At 41.7% G+C, this 13,124-nt stretch overlaps 1 protein-coding gene across 1 annotated transcript in view; it reads right to left on the bottom strand.

Annotated features, from left to right (window-relative positions):
* The window catches only part of VSNL1 (visinin like 1), a 100,048-nt gene extending 94,778 nt beyond the window's left edge, over positions 1 to 5,270 (bottom strand). The window contains exon 1 of the mRNA XM_032430208.1: positions 4,941 to 5,270. The gene's annotated coding sequence lies outside the window, so the exon portion shown is untranslated. The remainder of the gene's footprint in view (positions 1 to 4,940) is intronic.
* Between the last annotated feature and the right edge of the window lie 7,854 nt (positions 5,271 to 13,124).

Raw genomic sequence — 13,124 nt, 5'->3', positions numbered from 1 at the left:
AGTAATTTGCTATTCCATTTCTGTTTCATTCTTTAAGTAGTTTCTGAAGCACCCCCAGGATCCCCATTTGTGAAGTTCTCAATGAACCAGGATGGGAGGAACTCAAACTATTTTGACTCATTTAAGAGAGCATAAATTATCTTTAGAAACAAACTGTAAATGAGGAATGCACTGTTGTGGTCCCTTCACAGTATGAACATGTTAAAATAATTCCATAGCTCAAGAGACCCATGATCCAAGTGGTACACATAGCTACCATAGTCTGGGTTTAGATTCCCTCTCTGACTTGTTAATATCAGTTCATGAAAATAGGTAAAAATAATTTATATTTTGACTTACTAAGAGATAAAAGGAGGAGGGCCTGGGTGGCTCAGTCAGTCGGGCATCTGACTTGTGGTTTCAGCTCAGGTCGTGATCTCATGGGTCCTGAGATTGAGCCCCAAGATGGAGCCCCACATCATCAGGCTCTATGCTCAGCGGGGAGTCTGGTTGGGATTCTCTCTCTCCCTCTTCCTCTGCCCCTCCCCTCACTCAAGTGTGCTCTCTCTCTCTCTCTAAAATAAATAAATCTTTAAGAAAAAGAAAGATAAACAGAAAATATTCATGGATTAAAATGAACTCTTAAAGGTATTATTATAGTGCTTTTATATTTTTAGTGAGAATGAATTATTTAATAATCTTTAGTCCAGCTTTTCCTTTTTGTAATATAAAAATATTGAAAGCAGTGTTAATTGTGCATATTTTTAGTCAAAATAATTTAATTTCTTGGTATAATTAACAAGGTGCATACAACTGATTCTTGGAACAAATATTAAATTGACATATGTTATAGAGTATCTACTATAAAAGACCTTGTGCAAATATTATAGAAATATGAAAAAGATAATTGAAATCTGTGCCTTTGTGGACTGTGCTTTCATATTGTAGATGTCTTTGAGATGAAAATGCTCCTTGATATACTGCACTTTTTATGTACTGGGGGGATGGATTAAGTCAATTATATGGATCCCATCCAGTTTATTAATTCTATTAATTATGTGAATTAACCACTAGGACAGTAGAAATGTCATTTATTAACTTATTTGTGTACCATTTGATACTTTTGGAAAATTGATACATTTATATCTACTAAATGTAACTGAGATGGACATTGTCAATTTCAACCTTAGACTAAACTGAATGTGACCCATTCTTTAAGAAGAACCTTCCAATCTTCCTAAATATTTACTAATCTAAGGAGCATAGATATCACTCAATATAAAGAAAAAGGCCTTTAGAATGACATTAAAAGGTATTGCTCTCATGAATTAAGACACTTGTTTGATATTGACATTATACTGTCATTTTATGAAACTCCCCAAGGAGCTCCTCAGCAATGTTTGGAATCCATACCTATATGCAACCCCAACAGAAAATCTATAGCTTGCACAAGACAACATTTCTAATCATGTTATCCTATTGCAGATGAGATTCACAGCATAGCAAATGAAAGCAGGGCACTTAGAGCTGCGAGTCTCTGCATAGGCTACCTGGTGTTCAGAACAGCCTGGCCACGACTATTTTCAGAATGGGATAGTAAGACCAGGTGACATTTGTTAGGGACGGACTCTATCTAAAACATAGCTCAACCCAATTCAGCAAAGGTTTACCATGAAGGAAAGGGTTAAATTAAATTGTTAATTGGTGGGTGGGGGGGGGCTGGTTGGCTCAGTTGGTAGAGCATGTGACTCTTGATCTCAGGGTCATGAGTTCAAGCCCCATGTTGGAGGTAGAGATTACTTAAAATAAATAAATAAAAAATTTAAAAAATTGTGTATTTTTACACGTGTTGAGAAACTCACCCCCTTGCTTCCTCAAAAACTTCCAAGGGTATTTAACTCATCTTTCAAATGAGAAAGAAACTCAGATTGTCCTCCTTAAGCCTTCCCTAATGTCTCAGCTTTTTGCAGGTAAAAATTCCTGACATTTCCCCAAAGGGGACAGCCGGTGGTTGTGGTTATCTTTCTGAGGGCGTGGGAGACTACATTTTTCAAAAAGGAACAAGAGGGCCTGGATTATCTTTAAAAGGCCTAGAGCTTTACTCTATGGGCATTCGGGAGAGAAAATGAGGGAGAAACAGAAAAACCGAGTGAGAGGAAAAGAGAAAATAAAAAGAAGGAAAGAGAAGAAGGCCCAGGTAGGCAGGTATGATTGCCCGCTTTGCAGTCCCAGTGCAGCAAGACAGAGAAGGAAGCCATGCAAGTGCTTTCCAAACCCTAAAGGCTTTGTAAGCAGCACTGCTGTCCTCTCTAGCGCCCACTTCAGGCTGAGCCACTCCAGCATTCTTCCTTCAGTCTTCCTGCCTCCCACCCCTCCCCTTTTCTGCAGGTTGCTGCATCTGGAGGATTTCCATGAAGGCTGGGGACAGTTAGGCATCTTGGATTTGGGTTCTGCCTTCTAGGAGCCAGAGGAGAGCTGGCAGAACCCACTGTGTATTTGTACTGCAGCTGCCTCCCTCTGCTAGGTCCCAGGCCCTACAGCTGCAGCATTTTTGGAAGATGCAAGACTGGCAGAAGAGTGAGGATGGTGCCTGCAGTGTCTCAGAAGGCTGGAGTCCCTGAAGGATGAGAGCGCAGAGGAGATAGAGAGGGGCCTGGCCAGTCCTCAAACAGGAGCTTTGAGTGATATGCCTGTTCTCTCAAAAAAAATGCAAGGATTCCAAAGAAATTAACTGAGATGAAGAGAAGGCCAGGAAGGCCAGGTTAAACATTGAACAAGGTGGGTGTATTGGAGGTGAGGGGCAATAGAAAAGAGATAGAAAGCGAGCTTACAAGAAAGTAGAAATTATATAGTGTGAAAAGGAATCCTTGGGACTCTCTTGAAAGAGGTGCTGGGGACCAGACAATTGTTTATTTGAAGACTAGCAACGTCACTGAGGATGCTATAAGTGTAGGGAGAATGGAACATTTCCACTCCACATTACTCTGTCATTGTTTATTTCATAGACTAGAAGTTAACTGACTTTTCCCTAGCTCTGTGGTTCTGGGCCTCAGTTTCCTCATCTGTAAAACAAGGGGTTTAGACTAGATGCTTTTGAAGGTCTCTGCCTGATGTGACTCTGTCAGCCTATGAGCCAGGGTACCTGACACTAAACATCTCTGAGATTTAGTACCAGATTCCGCTGCACTACCCATTTATCAATGCAGTGTAACAACATCTGCACCCTTCATGAAGCAGATTCCAACTCTCAGTGATGACGGGGAGTATGGCTCAATTATGACAAGAGATTGATCCTTCTGCCCTAAGTAAGGAAGGGAGGAACAGTGATTTACACTTTGGGTTTCCAAGGGGAGAATATTCTCGAATTTTTTATTTCAAATTTTATCCATTGTAGATTATAAATTCCTTTGAGGGGTTTGAAATAGTTGGACTGACTAAAGGGCCAAGGGGCTGTATAATGAACTGCCTTATTTGAAGGAAAATTTATATCATTACAGAAATCGAATCTGCTTTTTCCATGGAAATCCAGCTCACACTGGCCATGCTCTTCTCTTGTCTGCCTGCCTCATGCCATTCTGTCAACTGCTTCAGTGCAGCATTTTCTGGAGTTATTAAACACGGAAGCTTAATGAGAGTGCACTTAATGGGTGAAGTATTCAATGATGCAGGACACCCCCCCCCCCCCCCCCCCCCACACGTAAGCAGTTTAAATGATAGTGGGGATAAAATACGTTTTCACAAGAGTTTCATTTTTAATTTGTCTCAACATGAAATTCCTTTAATTTTTTTTAAAAATTAATATGTAGAAATACAACTCCTTCCTTCCTCTTGCCTTCAAGTGGGATGTCACACACAGATAGTATCCACTTGTGTTTTCTACAGCCACTAACATTTCCATTTCATTTTAGTCTCCAAAATATGGGCAGGAGCACAACTCTAGAAAAATGGATTCCCACTCTCTCATCTCACAGGGCACTGATCCGTGCAGTGCTGAGCACTTGCACGGAGCCTCACCATTTCCTCCAACCCCCACCGCCATTCACCAGTGCCCCTGCTTTCCACAGGGGGTTTGACCTTGCAAAGACCCTGCTTCAGTTTCTGGGCAAGTTACAACCCATTTTAACTGAAAATACAAAACGACCTTTTCTCCTTTAAAGAAACACTACCAAATGTAACCCATCTGGGCTTACATTTCTCAGCCCTGTATTCCAGACTGTGAACACGGGATGCAAAGGCAGGTAACTAGTTTGGGTCTGACAGTTCCCATTCAGAGGCTCTGAGTCTCAGACTCTGTTCAAAACAGACGGCTGACTATGTGGTTGAACATCTTTCCTTTTTTGTCCATTCACCATCATGACGAAAAATCAAAACCGAAAAATTATCTACTCATTTCTAAATACTAAGAAATGTGCTGCTTTTGCGCCTCGCTCCGTGGTTCTAAACACTAACATCCCGCTTGGAAACCAACACTGATATCCACACCGCATCTCGTCTACTCAGTTTCACTTAGCAAACACCTTCACTGCTCTTCCACGGTGAGAAAAATGGTGCACCAACCCCACGGATGACAGGTTGGTACTTGACTGCAACCGCTCAATAGTTTTATCAGCAACCGGAAAACTTCACAATCGGTCAATTAGCTACTTAAATCCGTGTAAGGAAATCTGCTTATTTATAGGCTTACACTAAAAAACCACCTCTGTTTCACCTATCTTAAATCTAGCCTAAGACAATCCCCCAAACACGCCGCATATAAACACTCCCCCTTCCCCCACCCCCATTATCCCAAAAGATCCCCTCATTGACTAACAACACATTCAGATGGCCAGCATCAACCAAAGCAATTGCCACCATGCATTTAGACGCATCTATGCAAATACTGACAATAGCCAAAGCATCTCTCAGACATTTGGCTGTACTACACATGCAGAAAAGCAACGAAGATTGCATTTTCCACTTACAGTTATAGCGCTGCGCACGGTCACTTAATGAAAATGATAAAACTCAACAGTTCTTTATATATATGTATAATTCAGATAGACGGTTAAGCCGTCTCTGTGTGTGGTTCTCTCGCGCTCTTTTTTTTTTTCTCTGGAGCTCTAGGCTGCTTAAATCCCTCTTGGATCGCGCCTCGCAAGCCCAGCCGCCGCCGCAACTAGCTCGGGTAAGTCTATGCTGCAGATTGGGAATCCCATAGAAAACCTAGCGTCCCTGGAGCTGGGTGCGCAGGCGCGCGAGCCACCGCCTCTCGAGGCACCCCCTCCCCTTCCCCTCCTCCCTCCTCCTCCAGCTCCGCAGCCCCAGCTTGGAGAGCTCAGGAGCCGGTGACCAAAAGCAGCCTGGCATTGGCGCATGCTCAGTTGGAGGGGCTCGGAGATCCCGCTGGTGGATTCCATGTCTCCAGATTTTAGCAGAAACTCAAAAGGAAAGTACATAGGAAAAGGGAGCCTGGCTACCGGAGCTGCCTGCACCTGGACAGGCGGTAGGGAGAGCAAGTTGGGCTCACCACACTCCGCCGTTATGGAGTCCGATGATGAAGGCGAAGGCCAGAGATGGGACACTTGGAGCCTTCTATTCCCACGGCTCCGAGCCCTAGAGGGCCCTCGGCCCACCTTTTGTCAGGCTGTAAGGTGACGGAGAAAACTGCAGAATTTCTTTTTCTCGAGAGGAAGTGTATCCCCAGCTAGCTATGAGCATATCTGTCCGGCTCACGGCGAAGGAATGGTTATGGTGGGCACTTTTCGTGGGCCATTTCATCCGAGGGTCTTAACCTTGGAGTACTGGGAGCCGGTCCTTCTCATATCCCAGTGCCCAGGACCATCCGTCCAGAGCGGCTAGAGAAATGTAGGTTGAAGGAAGCTGGGTCCGAGGCTTGCCCTGTGTGACCTTGGGCAAATCAAGCTAACCACCAACGAACATTTAACAAGCGCCTGCAGTATGCAGTTAATAAATATTTATTGAATATGCTCGGTGGGAGGGATGGATGGGAGGGAACAAACCATCCTTGGAATACAAGGTAGAGGGCTTGGACTAAGTGATATTATAAAGCCCACTTTTGTGTCCATTAAGGACTCCTGCGTGTGCTAGCCCTCCCCCTCTCCCCACTGTCCTGCCAAAGCCTAGAAGACTTGGCAAGGAGTAGTGCGCAGTAAATGGTCGCTTCCCTACCAGGAAAGCAAGAATTCCCAGATGTTCCCAACCTGATCAGTTTCCTCAAGTGTGTATGTTTGCACATTCATTCCTTCATTCACTCAACAATTACGCATTAACCAACTACTTAACTATTAGCCACTGTTTGGGGGATAAATGCAGTGAACAAATGCCCATCCTGAGATTTACATTCAGGTGGGAGTTCTATTTTCAAGGGAGGGGAGTTCTGGGGGCAAAGTGAAGGTCTAGGTTCTCCTTAAGTAGAGACCTTTACAATTTCACACACCTTATCACGCTCAGGAAAACTGCAGTGTTAATAAACCTTTTCGTTCTGAGGACACCAAGAGCATCTCCCATGGCAAAAGGGCTCTAGACTGACAAATCTCCGTTGCCAGGAGGGAGCTACTCCTAGCTACCAAGTCGGGGAGTCCAGCTTGGAAGAACTTGAGGATACTTTAACCAAGACCAGGAGAAACTCCACCCCACCAGTCTCTGGCACTGGAAAAGGCTTGGGCTCAGTGAGGACCCCCCGTAGTGACGCCCAAGCTGCAGCCTGACGTTCAAAGCCAACCTGGCCGGCCCAGAGCGCACGAATGCGCTTTCCTGGGCCAGACGCCTCGGGATGGTGGCGCAGAGCGGGGGAGCGCTCTCGGGACTCCCGGGACAGAGCTCGCAGAAGTCCCCTCCCCGCGGGGCTCCTCCGCGGGGTGCTGGCGACCTCGGAAACCCGGCGCGCGGAGTCGCGCGGAGCAGGGCGCGCGCCCGGGCGCGCTGCGGCAGCTGAGCACATTCAGCGTCTGGCGGGCGCTAGCTCCGCGCTCCCGGGCCGCAGTGCGCACTGCGCAGCGGGGCTGGTCGGCGGATTCTTTCTGTCTCTTGGGATGAGGTGGGGGCAAAAGTCAGTCCTGGATAAGTCTCTGGTTGGCGGTGGAGACAGCCTCCAAAGCTTTCAAAGTAATTTCTCGTCTTTTGTCGATTTCCCCTACTAAAGCGTTTTACGCTGGGCTGTCTGGTTTCTCTCTGGAGAACAGACTCCGTCCGCATTGCAATCTGCATCAGCTGAAAGAAGGGGTCATAATGCCATTTCTCCGCGTGGAAGAGACGTGCCTATTTATTGCGCCCTGGCGGTCTCTTTCGTGGCATTGTTCGGGTTTAGATAACTTACTTCCAACTTGTGCTTAGGAAAAAACGAACACTGATACTTTAAACCGTGTTCTGTTGTAGGGGAGATTTGATTTGGATGCGTGCGCTTTTGTGAAGCAGCTTTTGTCTAATTGGGCAGACAGAATGTTTAAAAAGTTTTATTTGCACTGAAGCGTTGTTTGGCGTCCTTAATGCGGTATCTTAATTTTTAATCGCCAGCCATTATGCAACTTTATTTTCTTAAGCTCTAATGTTTTGTTGTTAAAATCTTTTTTTCTGAGATGCCTTTTGGTCGAGTTTTATGTGCAGCATGAAATCACCGTAGGGAAGCAAATTCTAAAAGACACCAAAGGTATTATTATCGTTTAAATTACAGAAAGCAGTTCCCCTCTTTAGGATGGCAGAATGAACTTGAAAAGAAGAATGTGGTAGACACTAAAAAATCAGGGAACCCTCTGTTTCTTTCCTTCTTTAGACGTTTGCAGATGTCACTGGTAATCACCAAAGAGCAGAGAGGTGCTCGGTCCAGCGCTCTGAGCCCCGGAGTCCAGGGACAGGAATACCGCACCCTGCTGAGTGCAGAATGCCATTGAGCTGTAGCAGTAGTTCCTTTACTTAAAGCCGCGTCCCCAGCATTGTGGATGGATAGCGGTGTCAGCTTTCATACTCTGGAGATTTGGGGGGAGAGGAAGGTGCAGTAGTGAGGAGTTTTGGGGGGTTTGTTTGTTTTTTTGTTTTGTTTTGTTTTGTTTGGAGTATCTAGTAGCGAACTATAGAGATGATCCCTAGTAGAATCCTCACTGGCCCAGAAACTGCTGAGGAGCCATTTTCCCTTTCCTCACAAATTATTTTCCGAGTTAGGCTTACTTCACCTCACTCTTTCCCAGATTCAAACAAACAAAATGAAACCAAGAACGACCTTTTAGGTGTACACAACTTCATTTAATATTGGCATCCACTTTAATCGAGACATAGACAAGTTGAACACGGAGAATGATCGTACAAAACGCGAGGAGGTAACAGGTCTGAGCTTGTGGTCCTCTGAGCTCATGGTAATATTATTTATTAGACATGCTGTGTATAAAATATATGAGCCAAGAAGGGTGGAACTTAAGGCATGGGGACATTTTGGAAATTGGAAGGAAAATTAAGTGTTTGAAAGTCAACGTTAGAAAATGAAAAGAGACAGGAATTGGAAAAATGGATTTAAATTAATTTAAATCCATGCAGAACAATAATAGTAATTTTCTTGTATAGGTAAAGTGTCTTTGTTTCAGAAAGCTATGGGTATTAATCCTTACAGAAATGCATTACATAAGATAATTATGTTTATCCTGTCTTATTTATCTTATTTTTAAAAATATACAGATAGACCAATGAAATAAAATAACTTTCTGAGGTCAACAGTAAGTTATTACCTAGAATAAAACTATACAATAACTTTTCTAACAGAAAGTGTTTTGTTCTATATGTTTGTATTCCTTCTACATGTTTTTCTAAAATAAGTGGAAAAGTGCAAGACCACAAGGGAGTGATTCCCATGCAGTTAGGGAGTGAGTTCCATGTCTCTATGCAGAAGAGGGATTGACAGTTCTGTTAATGAACTCCATTGGTGATTTCTCCCAGTGGGCCCCAGATTTATCTCTAATCCATGACTGAATCTAAACTCATTTTGAAAGATTATTCTTAGCTGTGTCACCAATTTCTCTTAAAAATTGAACAATCCACAATAAAAGTTCCTTAAATGCCTGCTGAATGAATTATTGTCAAAGCTTTGAGTTTCCTAGAAGTTTCTTGGAGTCTTAGAAATGGTCATGGCAAATGCAGGTGCTCTGAAGCCTAAAGAATAAAAGGTGCTTTATTCCATTCTATCTTCCACATTTGGGCCTAACCTACAGATTCCCAGCAGAGCTTTTAAGTTGGAAATTTTCACTGTTACCGTTGTGTGTTTTCACCTCACAAAAGAAAGGATGATAGCAGAATTGCAGTAAATATGATTTCTGTTTTTTTCTTCAATGACTTTTTAGGTAGCCCAGTACACTAGGCTGTATTCTTTTTTAGTTGTGTGAAGAGCCACTGCAAATATAATCATGGATTCATATTCTGATCTTCTGTACTTTGAAAACCACCTGATGCCAAAGGTCTTCAAAGCCCTTCTTGCTTAAAACAGATCTTACTAACTTGTTTCTACCTTCAGTCTTTATTTTCCTTAATATAGTTCCTTTTAATGATACTCTTAAACTCAACAGAGAATGTTAGCATAAAATATAAAGGAAAAATAAAAACAATGAATCCTTCACTCCTTCTGAGACTACCAACAAAAACTCCTTTACCAAATGATTTTCACAGTTGGGTTTATATTTTCACCTACTGCTTGAAGGAGAAAAGGACTCCCTCATTTTTTAGTGTTCTTATCATATTCCCCCTTTAAAGTTCATTTAGCCATCCTAAGGAGGTTCAGGAAGACAGAGTGATCATTGGTGATTCTTGTTTTTATTCCAGAAGGTAGGTTTAGTACCTGTACCACAGTCCAAAGAGAGTGGATTGTATTGATTTTTTATAAAAAGAAAAAAAGAATGCTTGAGTAACTAATGGTGGTGTTTAGTAGTGGCTGTAGGTTGAATTCCTTTTGATCTCCTTCATTCATTTATCAGACACCTATTAAGTACCTACTTGTGTCAGGCAGTGTCCTGAGCACTTTCTATGCAATATTCCATTTCACAACGACTTTATTTATGTACAGGTACTATTATAACCCATTTACAGATGAGGAGGGAGCTGAGGCAACATATGTATTAGTAATATCTCCAGATGCCTTCTTCAGTTAGCTCAGTGTCTCTTTCTTCACCCCATTCCAATTAAAGTTATGATTCTCCCTCTATAAATCACTACTTTTTTATCCATCTATATACCTATGCAAGCTAAATATTGTGAATACTGTGATCATCTCATTTCTCTTCAGTAGTCTCCCATTTTCTCGTGAGAAAACTTCAAACCCTAAGTCATGTATTCAGAATCTTCCACCATGTGGCAGACTGCTACTTGCCTGCCTTAACTATAGAGCGTCTAATTTGGGAGGGGGAAGAGGGAGCAAACAGGCCCAGAAAAAAAAGTCCACCTTTCCCAACATCCCTGCATTCTCATCTATTACATGAAGGGGAATAGAAATAGAAGCCTCCCTCTTTTTGTTGTTGTTGTTTTACTATATTTCTCCTTTAAGTTCATTATACCATCCTAAGGGAGTATCCCAGAAGAGAAAGAATGACTATTGGTGATCTTAAATCCAGACTTTTCTCTTGCTCTTCACTTTCGTTTCTTTTCTTTTTCCTTCTTTCTTTCTTTCTTTCTTTCTTTCTTTCTTTCTTTCTTTCTTTCCTTTCTTTCTTTCTTTTCTTTTCTTTCTTTCTTTCCTTTCTCCATGACCAGAGTGGAGCCCAACATGGGGCTTGAACTCATGACCCTGAGATCAAGACCTGAACTGAGATCAAGAGTCTGATGCTTAACTAACTGAACCACCCAGGCGCCCCTTGCTCTCCAGTTTTATTTACAATTGCCTACAGAACATCTACATGTGAATTTCTCACAGATACCTCAAACTCAACATCTACAAAATAATTATCTCCTCTGCCCTCCACTTCCACCAATCTGCCTGTTCTCCCTAGCACTTTGAAGGTATCCACTATCAACCCAGTGCTCTAAGTCAGAACCTTGGGCATCACCTTCAGCTCTTCTATCTCTCTCATTCCCTGTCAAATTGTTACTTAAATCCTGAGAATTCCATTTTCTGAATGTCTCTCAAATCCACCCCTCACTGCCACTGTGTTAGTTCATTCAGCCTTTCATCATCTCACTGCTGGACTTGTTCTTTTCCATTCTCATGATGATTACAAAACCTCACATAAAATCACATTGCTCCTTTGAAAAAAACTATTGAGTAGTTTCTCACTTTAAATGATAAAAATAAAAATTCCTTAGCACACCATACACACGACCCCTTATATTCTGGCTCTTGCATACCCTCCAGCCCCCTCTCCTGCCATATCTCTTTAGTGTTCTATGCTCCATCACACTGTGGAGCTGTACTTTTACTTCTCTGTAGTCTTGCGTATGCTCTTTTTCTCTTCCTGGGAAACTTTTCTTTGCCTTCCCTGGAATATTTCTATTAATACTTCAAGTTCAGCTAAAATATTATTCCTTAACAGAAGAATCTTTCTCTTCCTAGCACTTAGAAGACAGTTGCAAGGTTGTTGTCAAGATTAACTGAAATTGTATATTCCAAACTATGAGACTCTATTTAAACATAAGATAGGATGTAATGGTAATTTGTCTATTAATTATTAAGTAAAAGTTTTGTGTTATCTGCTTTTTTTAAAGATTTATTTATTTTAGGGAGAGAGAGAGAGTGAGTGAGTGCGAGTGGGGGGTGGGAAGGGACAGAGGGAGAGAGAGAGAATCTCAAGTAGATTCCAGGCTGAGTGTGGAGCCCCAGCACTCGGGGCTTGATTTCATGACCCTGAGATCATGACCTGAGCCGAAACCAAGAGTGGGCCGCTTAATGGACTGAGCCACCCAGGCACCCCTGCTTTTCATTTCAAAAGGCAAAATGAATATATGATATTGATGTAAAAACAAAACTCTTGAACTGTTTTAAGTAACATATGGTCCTTGATTGAATTTAAAGTTAGTAGCTGTTATAAAGAAATTTGTAACATTTATGTATGTAGGTCTTACACCTTGGTTGAATTACTATCACACAGATAATCCACATTCAACATAATTAAAAACACTTATAAACCAACTGATTTTCAATGTTTTTTTATTCCATTGTTCTTTTTTTGGTTGTTTTTCTGGACATGAGGCATAAATTGTAAGCATGGAACTATAATAAAATACCTTATACTTTACAGGTTTTAAATGATTTTACCATCTTTATTATATGGTCCCCAGATATCATTATTCTAATTTTATTTAATTAATTAATTTATTTAAAAAATTTATTTATTTATTTGAGAGAGAGATTGAGAGAGAGAGGGAGTGGCAGAGGGAGAGGGAGAGAGAATTCCAAGGAGACTCCATGCTGAATGCAGAGCCCAAAACAGGGCTCCATCTCACAACCCTGAGATCACGACCTGAGCCAAAACCAAGAGTCCGACGCCCAAACGACTAAGCCACCCAGGTGCCCCATCCTCATTTTATACATAAGATTATCAACTATTTAAAAAGTCCAGATTGTAATGCTTTCTAGAAATTATGCGGTTATAATGTGGTGGAACTAGTTGCAATTCAGTAATCTAATTCTATTTTTTCAGAAACTACTCTCTGATACTGACAAAATGTTCCACTGGTTTCCATCTTTCTCAGTTTCAGGTTTTTGCTTGGTATGACAAGAACATGCAGTAGTAGATTATAATCTAGGAAGAAGGTGAGTTACTATTGCTTGGACTACTAAAGTTAAAAAACATAAATGTTTGCCTCACTTTATTTTCCTTGATTTAGGAAACCGCAGTTCATTATAAACCCAAAGACAAAGGGTGCTTGGGCATCCATTAGCAGTCCGCAGTATAATTCCAAGGAACTTTTTACACTAAAACTGCAAATTACTTATTTATTAAAACATTTCTTATTTTTACATTTTGCCCCTAATCTCAGAGCCATCAAAGAATCCACTTTTATTCAAATTACTTGTAATATAAGAAAGATGGAAATATTTTATTGGTTAATTGTCTATAGTTTTCCTCTGAAAATTTGGTGACCCCCTGAAATTTGGTGATTGAAATACAGTTTATTTTATTATTTAGGTTGATTTGGTGTATTTTGGAGGCAGACATTGGAGTTATGGACAAGCCAAAGAA

This window comes from Phoca vitulina, unplaced genomic scaffold (genome assembly GCF_004348235.1).
Source record: "Phoca vitulina isolate PV1807 unplaced genomic scaffold, GSC_HSeal_1.0 scaffold42, whole genome shotgun sequence".
NCBI classification, from domain to species: Eukaryota; Metazoa; Chordata; class Mammalia; order Carnivora; family Phocidae; genus Phoca; species Phoca vitulina.
Note: the sequence above shows the minus strand (reverse complement) of the source record. Positions and strands in the feature narration are given on the sequence as shown.